At 39.1% G+C, this 13603-nt stretch overlaps 1 pseudogene; it reads right to left on the bottom strand.

The window, feature by feature from the left end:
* Positions 1 to 508: 508 nt before the first annotated feature.
* Positions 509 to 5300, bottom strand: LOC119537364 (annotated as a pseudogene).
* Between the last annotated feature and the right edge of the window lie 8303 nt (positions 5301 to 13603).

The raw sequence follows: 13603 nt of genomic DNA, 5'->3' as shown, positions 1-13603 counted from the left end.
CTGTCTTTAAGAAGACCTAACTGGATGAGCAGGGATGGAGAAGGCAGGGGGTTCATAGAGATTGGACGGAGGCATACTGGAGGAAGGATTTAAGCAATTTGGAACTTGTTATGATAATGGTGAGAAAATCTAAGCCAGATAAGAAGTAAGAAGCTAAGTAAAGACAAGAAAGTGCTGGCCAAAGGAGAGAAAGTGATGTGGTTACTGATCAGAGGTTTCAAAGAGGTCATTTACTCATTCTACAAAAATTTATCAGCAGCTACTATGAAGTGCCAAAACTGTACCAAGTTCTGGTGAATGGAAATTAGCCATGATCTGTACCTTCAAAGAGCTTACAGCTTGGTGGGAGAAGGGAGCCATTTATCAATATATAGCTAGTGAATATGTTAAATGTTAGGAAGAAAAGTTCTATGGATTAATAAAATAAAATGGAGAGTATGAAAGTATTTGCACCCTAAATACTCATGTTCCTCTTCCATGTTAATAAATATGTTATTTACATCATAATTCATATGGCTGGGTCATGTTCCCCAGTGGTCTGGGAGGGCTTCCCTGAGAAAATGTCTGAGCTGGGGTCTGAAAATAAGGAAGAGCAGAGGGAAGGGCAGGTGCAAACAGTCTAGGAGGGACCGTCTCCTGTGCAAAGCCCCGTGGAAATGTGCACCGAGTGTTTGAAGAACTTGGGGAAAGAGAGGGACAGAGTTTTGATATCAAGATTGAGATACAGAAAATCAAAAGACAAGTCAGGGCCCAGTTTTAAAGACTATGGTCTCTATATTAGGAACATTGGGAAGTTTCAGAGGATTTTAAACAGCATTATGTTTGCGTATGTGAGAGAGACAGAGAATATGATGAGACCATTCTAGCCCCAGTGGGGAGGCAGGCGCGGGGAGCACAGGAGCATCAGGGAGACATAAGGAAGGTCACTGGACTAGAGAATTTCCAGATAATCAGTCAGAATATAAGGGAGAAGTGGTAGCCACTAGGTCAGAGAAAAGCTAGGGGAATATATGTGGATTAAGGCCTCACATTGGCCTAATCTGATGACATCAGAATAGAGCTTCATTTAATGGTTTCTTAGTTCTCTACCTGAAGGTACACTCAGAAGCAGACTTGGATTCTAATACTCAGGGAGGGGGCTCCTCATAGATATGTTCCTGGAACACCCAGAGGATTAGAACCCACAGAGGACAGCAACAAGGTGAGAAGGAAAATAAAACACATGACCCTGTGGGATTAGAATATTCTAGTATAAATTAGTTTAGGCATAATTTATAAAAACATAAACACTGTATTATTCCTTTGGGTTTTGAAATGCCTGACATTTTTCCTCCTAAGGCATTGCCCTGGATTTTTTTTTCTTAAAACTTCCTGGTTCAGATAATCAACTTCATTTGACGCCACATTAAATGCCATTTTTCTCTCTTAAAATAGCTTTTCAAAAAATGAATATTACAAGCTCATTGTAAAATAATGAACAACAGCATAGAAAAAGTAATGAAAAAAAGGTAAAAATTGCCCCAAATGGTATTACTCATTTTTTTTACCCTTGGGTTAATCATTCATTTTTATATAGTCACACTTGCATGGTATCAAAAAAGTAAGCTATGAGTATTCACAATCTTTTCCCTGCTTCTATCTTCTTTGGGAATTCTGTCTTTGATTGCCCTGTTCCCCAGCCCTTTATTTTGTAGAATCACTGTGTGGGGTAAGGAGAGAACTGGAAAAGCTAGAAACGAAATGGAAAATGGAAACGGCAGAGAAAAATAAAATAATGTGGAAAATAAAACAGGGAAAATAAAAGGAAGAGTTGCAGAAAGAGTTCTGATGAGAAAAAATGAGTGTCAACATTGACTGAGAGGAGGGCTTTTGGAGGGCTTGAAGAAAGGAATAAGAAGTAACATGGGGTTGCTGTCATGCATTGGAGGCATTGAAAGGATAAAAGCTGTGGTATGTTTTAAGAAGTGGCATGTGGGTGTGCATGCTGTACATGTGTGTTTTATGGCAAATCTAATATCTTATTTTGGGTGCTTTACTAAAGTGTTAGATAAAGGAAAGACACAAAATCTTTGGAAAGCTTTTTTTTTTTTAATTTTTGTATGTGAGACAATCTATACAACACTGATTTAGAAGGACCAAAAACATTCTCAGGTTCATTCAAATCTGGGGTTTCATGTGTCTTCGGTTTTATTCAAATTTGGGAATATATATAAAGTAGGGCATATTGTTGATCTGTACCCTAATATTTCACTCGTATTCCTCTTTCTACGCCAAGAAATGTGCATTTACATCATGATTTGTGTTACTAGGTGGCGTTCCATTCAGTCAGCAAATGTATACTGGATGCTACCATCATTGGATACAACAGTGAATCAGACCAACATGAGCCCTGTGCTTACGGAACTTTCTTCTGCTAGGAAAGGAAACCATTGCAAAAATAATTATCAGGGTGATGAGTGTCAATCCATAAACATGTTCTGGGCTCCTCCAGATACCATGGCATGTTGGCATTTCTGTCATTATCTGGCTTCAATGGGAAAACAAAATAATACTGGAATTGCCTAGATCCTGCATATCATCTAGGACAGGATTCCCAAAGTGTGGGATTAAGATTATGTGGTCTTGGTTCTGTCAGTCAGTTTAGGAGGGTGCATAGAACCCTCATGTACCTCACACCATTCTCTTGTTTTACCTTCATGCCTTTTGTTAGGTTACCGATTGATTTTATTTGAGGTTTTTCCTTTTATTTGTTTCATTTTCATGATTTCAAATGGAATAAAAACTTTTGAGAGTGTTTTGGATTTTAAAACTACTAATGACTAAAATGTCTTGAAATCTAAGGGCTGGTATGCCTGTGGCATCCCCAATAAATAGCACCCCTACTCTCCCATTGGGTTCCAGAGAACATTGAGAATTAGTTATCAATTCCCTTGTTTTTGGAGGACAATTGGTAACTTGGTGGGAGAATCAAATGGGCCTTTTAACTGAACCCCGTAATAAAGCATTTTCTCTTCGAAACACACGAGAAGGGCGGGCTTTCCCACTTCTTAGCTCTAAGGGGTAATCTGGTATAGTAACAGCTTGGTGCACTAGGAAAACCATGATGGTAGGAATTAAGAGGCCTTGGGTCTAGCCCTGGTTTGACCATAATTAGATGTACTCCATAGGGCCAGACACTTAATGCTTTATCTCAGTGCTGCCATCTGGTATACCAAAAGGTAGCAGAACTGAATAAATGCAGATCATAGTAAGTTCAATTTATTAACTTATGTCAGTGCTTCTTTCACCAGTTATTTGTGGAATACCTTCTAAATATCATGCAGTGTACTAGGTCCTGGAGTGAGGTAATGTATCCTGTGACATTTTGGGCCTGGTGTGCTGCTTAACGTAAAGTGTGACCTTGAGTCCATTATTGAAAGTCTCTAATCCTCAAAGCTCTCCTCTACAAAATGAGATCACTATCTTATAGGGGTATTGTTCAAATCAAGTAAGATGATGTATGTGAAATATTCAGTATGATGCCCTGAAGGCAGAGCCTGCTCTTTAAGTGTTATTTGTTACCATTAGTGTGGTAGATTCAATCATGCACCCCCCACATGATTGTTCAAGTCTTAACCCCTGGATCTGTGGGTATGGACTCTTTTGTAAACACAATCATTGAAGATCCTATTTAGATGACTCCATATTGAATCAGGGTTGGCTTTATTCCAATATGACTGTAGTCCATATAAGCAAAGGATAGCTACACTAGGAAGGAGTCCACCATACAATGAAGGATTGCTGACAAGCCACCAACACAATGCTACAGACTTTGGAGAAGGCATGACCAGCCAATACCATGATTTTGGATTTCTAGTCTCCAAAATTTGAGCAATATCTTACTGTTTTTATGCCAGCCAGTCTGTGGTGTTTGTCATAGCAGCCCTGGAAAACTAAGACACTTAGCAACATAGAGGACGTGAAATTTTATGGCAGAAAAGGGGCACAAATGCATTCTAACTGAAGCCAAAAAATGAAATGAAGGGTGATTTGGCACACATAGGGCCTAATTAAGGCTGGTTCTTGAACTGCCACAGAATCGTACCATCCCTGACAAGACGTCATGGCTGCACATTACCAGGACAAGAAATCTGGCTCCAGCTACCTGCTCTACCCCCCAGATTCCTTACTCAGGGGTGAGGCACTAAAAATATTAATTGTACAGCTCTTTCTGGAGTAACAAGGATTACAGAGACAAATAACCATGGGATACCTTATTAGACAACAAAATATAACACATTCAGAGAAAGAGTTCTCCATTTTCTGCTTGTTTTTTTTTTTTTAAAGAGGAGAAATAGCAGTATGGTGGTAAGATACAGTATTGCTAAAATCAATTGTTGAACATGTAATTTTCCCAGGACAGTAATTACTACATTACAGAACACTCTTTTCAGGGAACTTTTCACTTCCTTGTTCCATAAGGAATAGATTAATGAGTTCAGCATGGGTGAGACCAGATTATTTAGTATTTGCACCATGGCACCAAGCAAGGGGTTGGGTGTGGGCTGCAGGTAGATGATGATTACAGGTCCGTAGGCACAGAGTATGGCGGTGAGGTGGGCACTGCAGGTGGAGAAAGCTTTCTGCCAACCCTCTGCTGAACGGATTCTCAAAATGGCAATCCCAATGCCAGTGTAGAAGACACAAATACTGAGCAACAGCATTAAAGCCAGAAGGCTAACATTCATGGAATCCACCTTCTGGGCCAGTGAACTGTCAGTACAAGCCAGGGGTAAGACAGCAGGAATGTCACAGAAATAGTAGTTCACGTGATTGGGTCACAGTAAGTTAACTGGAAGGTAAAGGAGGTCAGCGTGGAGGCGTGAAGACAACCCAGCAGCCAGGTCCCTATGACCAAGCCCACACAGACTCTGGGTATCATGATGAGCATGTACCTCAGTGGGTGACAGATGGCAACAAAGCGATCACAAGCCATCACAGAATAGAGGCAGCCTTCCGTGGAACCAAGAAAATGATAGAAGAGCTGTGCAGCACATCCCTTATAAGAGATGGCTCGGCTCTGGCCAGAGAGGTAGAATAGCATCTTGGGACAGGTGACAGAGGGGAACAACATGTCAAAAATAGATAGGATTCCCAGGAAGAAATACATGGGGATGTGGAGGGTGGAAGAGGATGAGGAAGTTGCCCAACAGGGTGAAGAAGTAGATGAATGAGAAGATGACAAAGAGCACAGTCTCCAGTCCCTCTGCCTGAGGTATTCCCAGCAGGATGAACTCTTTCAGCTTCGTGTGGTTCCTCATGTTCTTTTTTTTTTTTTTTTTTTTTTTTTTGCTCTGAAAGTGTATTTATTGACACAATATGTTCAAAATATACTGTTGAATGAAAAAAGGTTAGAAAACAGGTGTTCCATTTTATACTTTACAAACCTAACCTTGCATTAATTTTAACAACACACATTTAACTTGGAAATTAAAAAAATAGGAAGTGTGTACCATATGATCCCACTTGTGCAAATATATAGTGTATATGTTTACATGCCTAGAAAAATCCTCAAAAGTGTTTCCACTAAAAGGCCATTCTCTCTGGACAATCAGAATTTAGGTGCTTTTTACTTTTTCTTTGGATGTACCTGTCTTGTTTTACATAATTTTTTCCAATGAATGTATATTTGTTCAACGCCACAACCGAGTCCCAACCCCTAAGTCTCCAAGTCCTTCAAAGTACCAAAACTTGGCTTCAGAGGTTGGTTTCGGGGAGACTTTGGGCCTCCTGGGAAGCCCAGAGAGGCACCCACTTGCTGTACCCTAAATTTAGTCTGTCAGACAGATAAAGGCAGATGTTCTTGTTTCTTTCCCAGCTGCAGCTTCCCAAACACCCAATTCACCTTCAAAATCACTTCAAAGGTACATTTTCAAAAAAAGCCACGAACACCCAGTGCAGCTAACTCTTATAAAGGATGTGAAAAAGATGCCTCTTTGGTTTTTGCCTGCCCAACCTTTACACCTAGATCAACATTTAAAAAAAAGCCTTTCCACTTTGGGAAAATGCATCTCATTAACCAATAGGCAGCTTTCATCAGGTCATTATCATAGTTACAGAATGGTAGCACTGAAAGTTCAGTCACTTCATTTTACAAAATAGGGAACTGAGGCTAGAGAAGCAAAAGACTTGAACACACGAGTAAGTTGCAAAATCATTTTTAGAATTCAAATGTTCCAATTCCTGCTCCAGTGTTCTTTCCACAATAATCCAGTCCAAGCTTTCTCCTCATTTAATTTTCTGAGCATCTCAAAAATGACCATTAAATAAATATATCTTCTTCGATCACATTTTCTGCCTTCATACTGTTATTCCAGAATTTGCTTTCTGCACCCAAAATCTTTTGATAGATTGCACATTAGACATATGTTTTTTTTTTTCTTGGAGAAGTTGTAGGTTTATGGAAAAATCATGCAGAACCTATGTTTTGATAATTGCATTGAGCAAACCCATCCTTCTTTGACACAGTTATCTTGGTTGTGAGAAGCAGGTGATGGGTTGTGGATCTGTGGATTGACTCAATTATACTGCAACCCTTCTGGGCCCTACCACTTGATCCCTGGGAAAGCCGAAGATCTGGGTTTCAGCCGAGTCTCAAAAATGCTGTCATCACAACAGACACTGTGTCTGCATATCTCCCTCTGTCCTGACTCCATAACCCAGCTAGACTGTTTGAGGACAAAAAAAAAAAAAAATCTTTCCATTCACAGCCAAGAAAATTACACCTTACTTGTACTTTGTATGGATTAATTTCTAAGAAGGCCTACAGATCAAATAGCTCTTGACCATGTCCCTCCATAGTTGGCACAGTTGTCAAAGCTCTGCTCTTTGGAATCAAAGGAGCAGGGACATGAGGGAAGCAGCAAAGGACTCTCTGGAGCATCTTGTTGAGTTACGTGTCCTCAATGTGCAGTCTGGGGACACCTTCATATAGCCATTTGAAGTTTGAGCTAAAGTGTAGCCATTCTTGCAAAGCGGTAGGTTGGCAAAACCAGCCTGGCCAGCTCTGACATTCTGCAGCATTTGGATATATTTGAAGGCAATGATCTGAATGGAATCTGGATCCCAGCCTCCGGAGGTTTACCCACTGCACACCCTGGCAGTGAAGTCCTCTATACCGATTCAACATCAGCCCTAGACTTCAGAACAAACCAGACAGGCAAAGGATCTCACCTTGTCTCTTGCCGATGAGCGAGCCAAAGATGGCGTGCTGTGTGGAGACTTGAGCAGGAAAGTGAGGGGAGGGAATCCTGTTTGGTTAACACATCCCCGTGTGTGCACATAATTAATTTAGAACCAAAGCCAATTTCACAGTGGGGCTTTTGATGCAAGGGAACAACCTACAGAGTTTTCCCCAAGCTGATTCAACAAAGAAACAGTTGGATTCATTCAGCATTACTTGCAAAAAAAAAAAAAACACCAAAAACAAAAACCACATACATACACTTAAAAAAAAAAAAAAAACCAACCCTCATATTAAGTTTTGCCACTATACATAGGGATATGTAGATCCAACCTCAAAAGGAATGCCCATGATATATCTATCCCCTCTCAGAATCTCTGACCCCACTGCTGGAACTACATAAATACTACGGTCCTTTGAGCACTTTTTTTTGTTTTTTTTTTTTGATGTGTCTTTTTTTTTTTTTAAATCATCATTTTATTGACATATATTCACATACCACGCAGTCATACAAAACAAATTGTACTTTCGATTGTTTACAGTACCATTACATAGTTGTACATTCATCACCTAAATCAATCCCTGACACCTTCATTAGCACACACACAAAAATAACAAGAATAATAATTAGAGTGAAAAAGAGCAATTGAAGTAAAAAAGAACACTGGGTACCTTTGTCTGTTTGTTTCCTTCCCCTACTTTTCTACACATCCATCCATAAACTAGACAAAGTGGAGTGTGGTCCTTATGGCTTTCCCAATCCCCTTGTCACCCCTCATAAGCTACATTTTTATACAACTGTCTTCGAGATTCATGGGTTCTGGGTTGTAGTTTGATAGTTTCAGGTATCCACCACCAGCTACCCCAATTCTTTAGAACCTAAAAAGGGTTGTCTAAAGTGTGCATAAGAGTGCCCACCAGAGTGATCTCTCGGCTCGTTTTGGAATCTCTCTGCCACTGAAGCTTATTTCATTTCCTTTCACATCCCCCTTTTGGTCAAGAAGATGTTCTCCGTCCCACGATGCCAGGTCTACATTCCTCCCCGGGAGTCATATTCCACTTTGCCAGGGAGATTCACTCCCCTGGGTGTCTGATCCCACATAGGGGGGAGGGCAGTGATTTCACCTTTCAAGTTGGCTTAGCCAGAGAGAGAGAGGGCCACATCTGAGCAACAAAGAGGAATTCAGGAGGAGACTCTTAGGCACAAATATAGGGAGGCCTAGCCTCTCCTTTGCAGCAACCGTCTTCCCAAGGGTTAAACTTATGGTAGAGGGCTCAACCCATCAAACCACCAGTCCCCTATGTCTGTGGTCATGTTAGCAACCATGGAGGTGGGGTAGGCGAATACCCCTGCATTCTCCACAGGCTCCTCAAGGGGGCACTACATCTTTTTTTTTTCCTTGTTTTTCTTTTTTTTTTTTTTAACTTTCCCTTCTTTTTTAAATCAACTGTATGAAAAAAAAAGTTAAAAAGAAAACAAACATACAATAAAAGAACATTTCAAAGAGACCATAACAATGGAGTAAGAAAAAGACAACTAACCTAAGATAACTGCTTAACTTCCAACATGTTCCTACTTTACCCCAAGAAAGTTACATAATATAGCAACATTTCAGTGAACTTGTTCCTACTATATCCATCAGAAATTAACAGACCATAGTCATTTCTGGGCATCCCCAGAACGTTAAATAGCTTATCTGTTCTTCTTGGATTATTGTTCCCCCTTCCTTAATTGCTCTCTACTGCTAGTTGCCCTACATTCTACATTATAAACCATTTGTTTTACATTTTTCAAAGTTCACATTAGTGGTAGCATATAATATTTCTCTTTTTGTGCCTGGCTTATTTCGCTCAGCATTATGTCTTCAAGGTTCATCCATGTTGTCATATGTTTCACCAGATCGTTCCTTCTTACTGCCGCGTAGTATTCCATCGTGTGTATATACCACATTTTATTCATCCACTCATCTGTTGAAGGACATTTGGGTTGTTTCCATCTCTTGGCAATGGTGAATAATGCTGCTATGAACATTGGCATGCAGATATCTGTTCGTGTCACTGCTTTCCGATCTTCCGGGTATATACCGAGAAGTGCAATCGCTGGATCGAATGGTAGCTCTATATCTAGTTTTCTAAGGAACTGCCAGACTGACTTCCAGAGTGGCTGAACCATTATACAGTCCCACCAACAATGAATAAGAGTTCCAATTTCTCCACATCCCCTCCAGCATTTGTAGTTTCCTGTTTGTTTAATGGCAGCCATTCTAACCGGTGTTAGATGGTATCTCATTGTGGTCTTAATTTGCATCTCTCTAATAGCTAGTGAAGCTGAACATTTTTTCAAGTGTTTCTTGGCCATTTGTATTTCTTCTTCAGAGAACTGTCTTTTCATATCTTTTGCCCATTTTATAATTGGGCCATCTGTACTATTGTCATTGAGTTGTAGGATTTCTTTGTATATGCAAGATATCAGTCTTTTGTCAGATACGTGGTTTCCAAAAATTTTTTCCCATTGAGTTGGCTGCCTCTTTACCTTTTTGAGAAATTCCTTTGAGGTGCAGAAACTTCTAAGCTTGAGGAGTTCCCATTTATCTATTTTCTCTTTTGTTGCTTGTGCTTTGGGTGTAAAGTCTAGGAAGTGGCCGCCTAATACAAGGTCTTGAAGATGTTTTCCTACATTATCTTCTAGGAGTTTTATGGTACTTTCTTTTATATTGAGATCTTTGGTCCATTTTGAGTTAATTTTTGTGTAGGGGGTGAGGTAGGGGTCCTATTTCATTCTTTTGGATATGGATATCCAACTCTCCCAGCCCCATTTGTTGAAAAGACCATTATGGCTCAGTTCAGTGACTTTGGGGGCCTTATCAAAGATCAGTCGGCCATAGATCTGAGGGTCTATCTCTGAATTCTCAATTCGATTCCATTGATCTATATGTCTATCTTTGTGCCAGTACCATGCTGTTTTGGCAACTGTGGCTTTATAATAAGCTTCAAAGTCAGGGAGTGTAAGTCCTCCCACTTCGTTTTTCTTTTTTAGAGTGTCTTTAGCAATTCGAGGCATCTTCCCTTTCCAAATAAATTTGATAACTAGCTTTTCCAAGTCTGCAAAGTAGGTTGTTGGAATTTTGATTGGGATTGCATTGAATCTGTAGATGAGTTTGGGTAGAATTGACATCTTAATGACATTTAGCCTTCCTATCCATGAACATGGAATATTTTTCCATCTTTTAAGGTCCCCTTCTATTTCTTTTAGTAGAGTTATGTAGTTTTCTTTGTATAGGTCTTTTACATCTTTGGTTAAGTTTATTCCTAGGTACTTGATTTTTTTAGTTGCTATTGAAAATGGTATCGTTTTCTTGAGTGTCTCTTCAGTTTGTTCATTTCTAGCATATAGAAACATTACTGACTTATGTGCATTAATCTTGTATCCCGCTACTTTGCTAAATTTGTTTATTAGCTCTAGTAGGTGTATCGTTGATTTCTCAGGGTTTTCTAGATATAAGATCATACCATCTGCAAACATTGACAGTTTTACTTCTTCTTTTCCAATTTGGATGCCTTTTATTTCTTTGTCTTGCCGGATTGCCCTGGCTAGCACTTCCAGCACAATGTTGAATAACAGTGGTGACAGCGTGCATCCTTGTCTTGTCCCTGATCTTAGAGGGAAGGCTTTCAGTCTCTCACCATTGAGTACTATGCTGGCTGTGGGTTTTTCATATATGCTCTTTATCATGTTGAGGAAGTTTCCTTCAATTCCTACCTTTTGAAGTGTTTTTATCAAAAAGGGATGTTGGATTTTGTCAAACGCTTTTTCAGCATCTATTGAGATGATCAATTGATTTTTCCCTTTTGACTTGTTAATGTGTTGTAATACATTGATTGATTTTCTTACGTTGAACCATCCTTGCATGCCTGGAATGAACCCCACTTGGTCATGGTGTATGATTTTTTTAATGTGTCTTTGGATTCGATTTGCAAGTATTTTGTTGAGAATTTTTGCATCTATATTCATTAGGGAGATTGGCCGGTAGTTTTCCTTTTTTGTAGCATCTTTGCCTGGTTTTGGTATTAGATTGATGTTAGCTTCATAAAATGAGTTAGGTAGTGTTCCATTTTTTTCAATGTTTTGAAAGAGTTTGAGTAAGATTGGTGTCAGTTCTTTCTGGAAAGTTTGGTAGAATTCCCCTGTGAAGCCATCTGGCCCTGGGCATTTATTTGTGGGAAGATTTTTGATGACTGATTGGATCTCTTTGCTTGTGATGGGTTGGTTGAGGTCTTCTATTTCTTCTCTGGTCAGTCTAGGTTGTTCATATGTTTCCAGGAAATTGTCCATTTCTTCTACATTATCCAGTTTGTTGCCATACAGTTGTTCATAATATCCTCTTACAATTTTTTTAATTTCTTCAGGATCTGCAGTTATGTCACCTTTTTCATTCATTATTTTGTTTATATGGGTCTTCTCTCTTTTTGATTTTGTCAGTCTAGCTAGGGGCTTGTCAATCTTGTTGATCTTCTCAAAGAACCAACTTTTGGTGATATTTATCCTCTCTATTGTTTTTTTGTTCTCTGTGTCATTTATTTCTGCTTTAATCCTTGTTATTTCTTTTCTTCTACTTGGTTTAGGATTGGTTTGCTGTTCATTTTCTAGCTTCTTCAGTTGATCCATTAGTTCTTTGATTTTGGCTCTTTCTTCCTTTTTAATATATGCGTTTAGTGCTATAAATTTCCCCCTTAGCACTGCTTTTGCTGCATCCCATAGGTTTTGGTATGTTGTGTTCTCATTTTCATTCGTCTCTATATATTTAGCAATTTCTCTTGCTATTTCTTCTTTTACCCACTGATTGTTTAGGAGTGTGTTGTTTAACCTCCAGGTATTTGTGAATTTTCTAAGTCTCTGATGGTTATTGACTTCTAATTGTATTCCATTGTGGTCAGAGAATGTGCTTTGAATAATTTCAATCTTTTTAAATTTATTGAGGCTTGTTTTATGTCCCAGCATATGATCTATTCTGGAGAAAGTTCCATGAGCACTAGAAAAGTATGTGTATCCTGGTGATTTGGGATGTAATGTCCTGTATATGTCTGTTAAATCTAATTCATTTATCAGATTGTTTAGGTTTTCAATTTCCTTATTGGTCTTCTGTCTGGTTGATCTATCTATAGGAGAGAGTGATGTGTTCAAGTCTCCCACAATTATTGTGGAAACATCAATTGCTTCCTTTAGTTTTTCCAGTGTTTCTCTCATGTATTTTGTGGCACCTTGATTGGGTGCATAGACATTTACGATTGTTATTTCTTCTTGCTGAATTGCCCCTTTTATTAGTATGTAGTGGCCTTCTTTGTCTCTCAAAACATCCCTGCATTTGAAGTCTATTTTATCTGAGATTAATATTGCTACACCTGCTTTCTTTTGGCTGTAGCTTGCATGAAATATTTTTTTCCATCCTTTCACTTTCAGTTTCTTTGTGTCCCTGTGTCTAAGATGAGTCTCTTGTATGCAACATATTGATGGTTCATTTTTTTTTATCCATTCTGCGAATCTATATCTTTTAATTGGGGAGTTTAATACATTTACATTCAACGTTATAAGCGTGAAGGCATTTCTTGAATCGGCCATCTTGTCCTTTGGTTTATGTTTGCCATATTTTTCCCTCTCTCTATTAATATCCTTTATTGTACCCATACCGAATCTCTTTAGTACTGAACCTTTCTCCAAGTCTCTCTGTCCTGTCTTTGTTTCTCTGTCTGTAGGGCTCCCTTTAGTATCTCCAGTAGGGCAGGTCTCTTGTTAGCAAATTCTCTCAGCATTTCTTTGTCTGTGAAAAATTTAAGCTCTCCCTCAAATTTGAAGGAGAGCTTTGCTGGATAAAGTATTCTTGGCTGGAAATTTTTCTCACTCAGAATTTTAAATATATCGTGCCACTGCCTTCTCGCCTCCATGGTGGCTGCTGAGTAGTCATTACTTAGTCTTATGCTGTTTCCTTTGTATGTGGTGAATTGCTTTTCTCTTGCTGCTTTCAGAACTTGCTCCTTCTCTTCTGTGTTTGACAGTGTGATCAGTATATGTCTCGGAGTGGGTTTATTTGGATTTATTCTATTTGGAGTTCGCTGAGCATTTATGATTTGTGTATTTATGTTGTTTTGAAGATTTGGGAAGTTTTCCCCAACAATTTCTTTGAATACTCTTCCTAGACCTTTACCCTTTTCTTCCCCTTCTGGGACACCAATGAGTCTTATATTTGGACGTTTCATATTATCTATCATATCCCTGAGGTCCATTTCGATTTTTTCAATTTTTTTCCCCATTCTTTCTTTTATGCTTTCATTTTCCATTCTGTCATCTTCCAGGTCACTGATTCGTTGTTCAACTTCCTCTAGTCT

Source organism: Choloepus didactylus, chromosome 6 (genome assembly GCF_015220235.1).
Source record: "Choloepus didactylus isolate mChoDid1 chromosome 6, mChoDid1.pri, whole genome shotgun sequence".
NCBI lineage: Eukaryota > Metazoa > Chordata > Mammalia > Pilosa > Megalonychidae > Choloepus > Choloepus didactylus.
The sequence above is the reverse complement of the archived record's forward strand: the minus strand, read 5'-3'. Positions and strand labels throughout refer to the sequence as shown.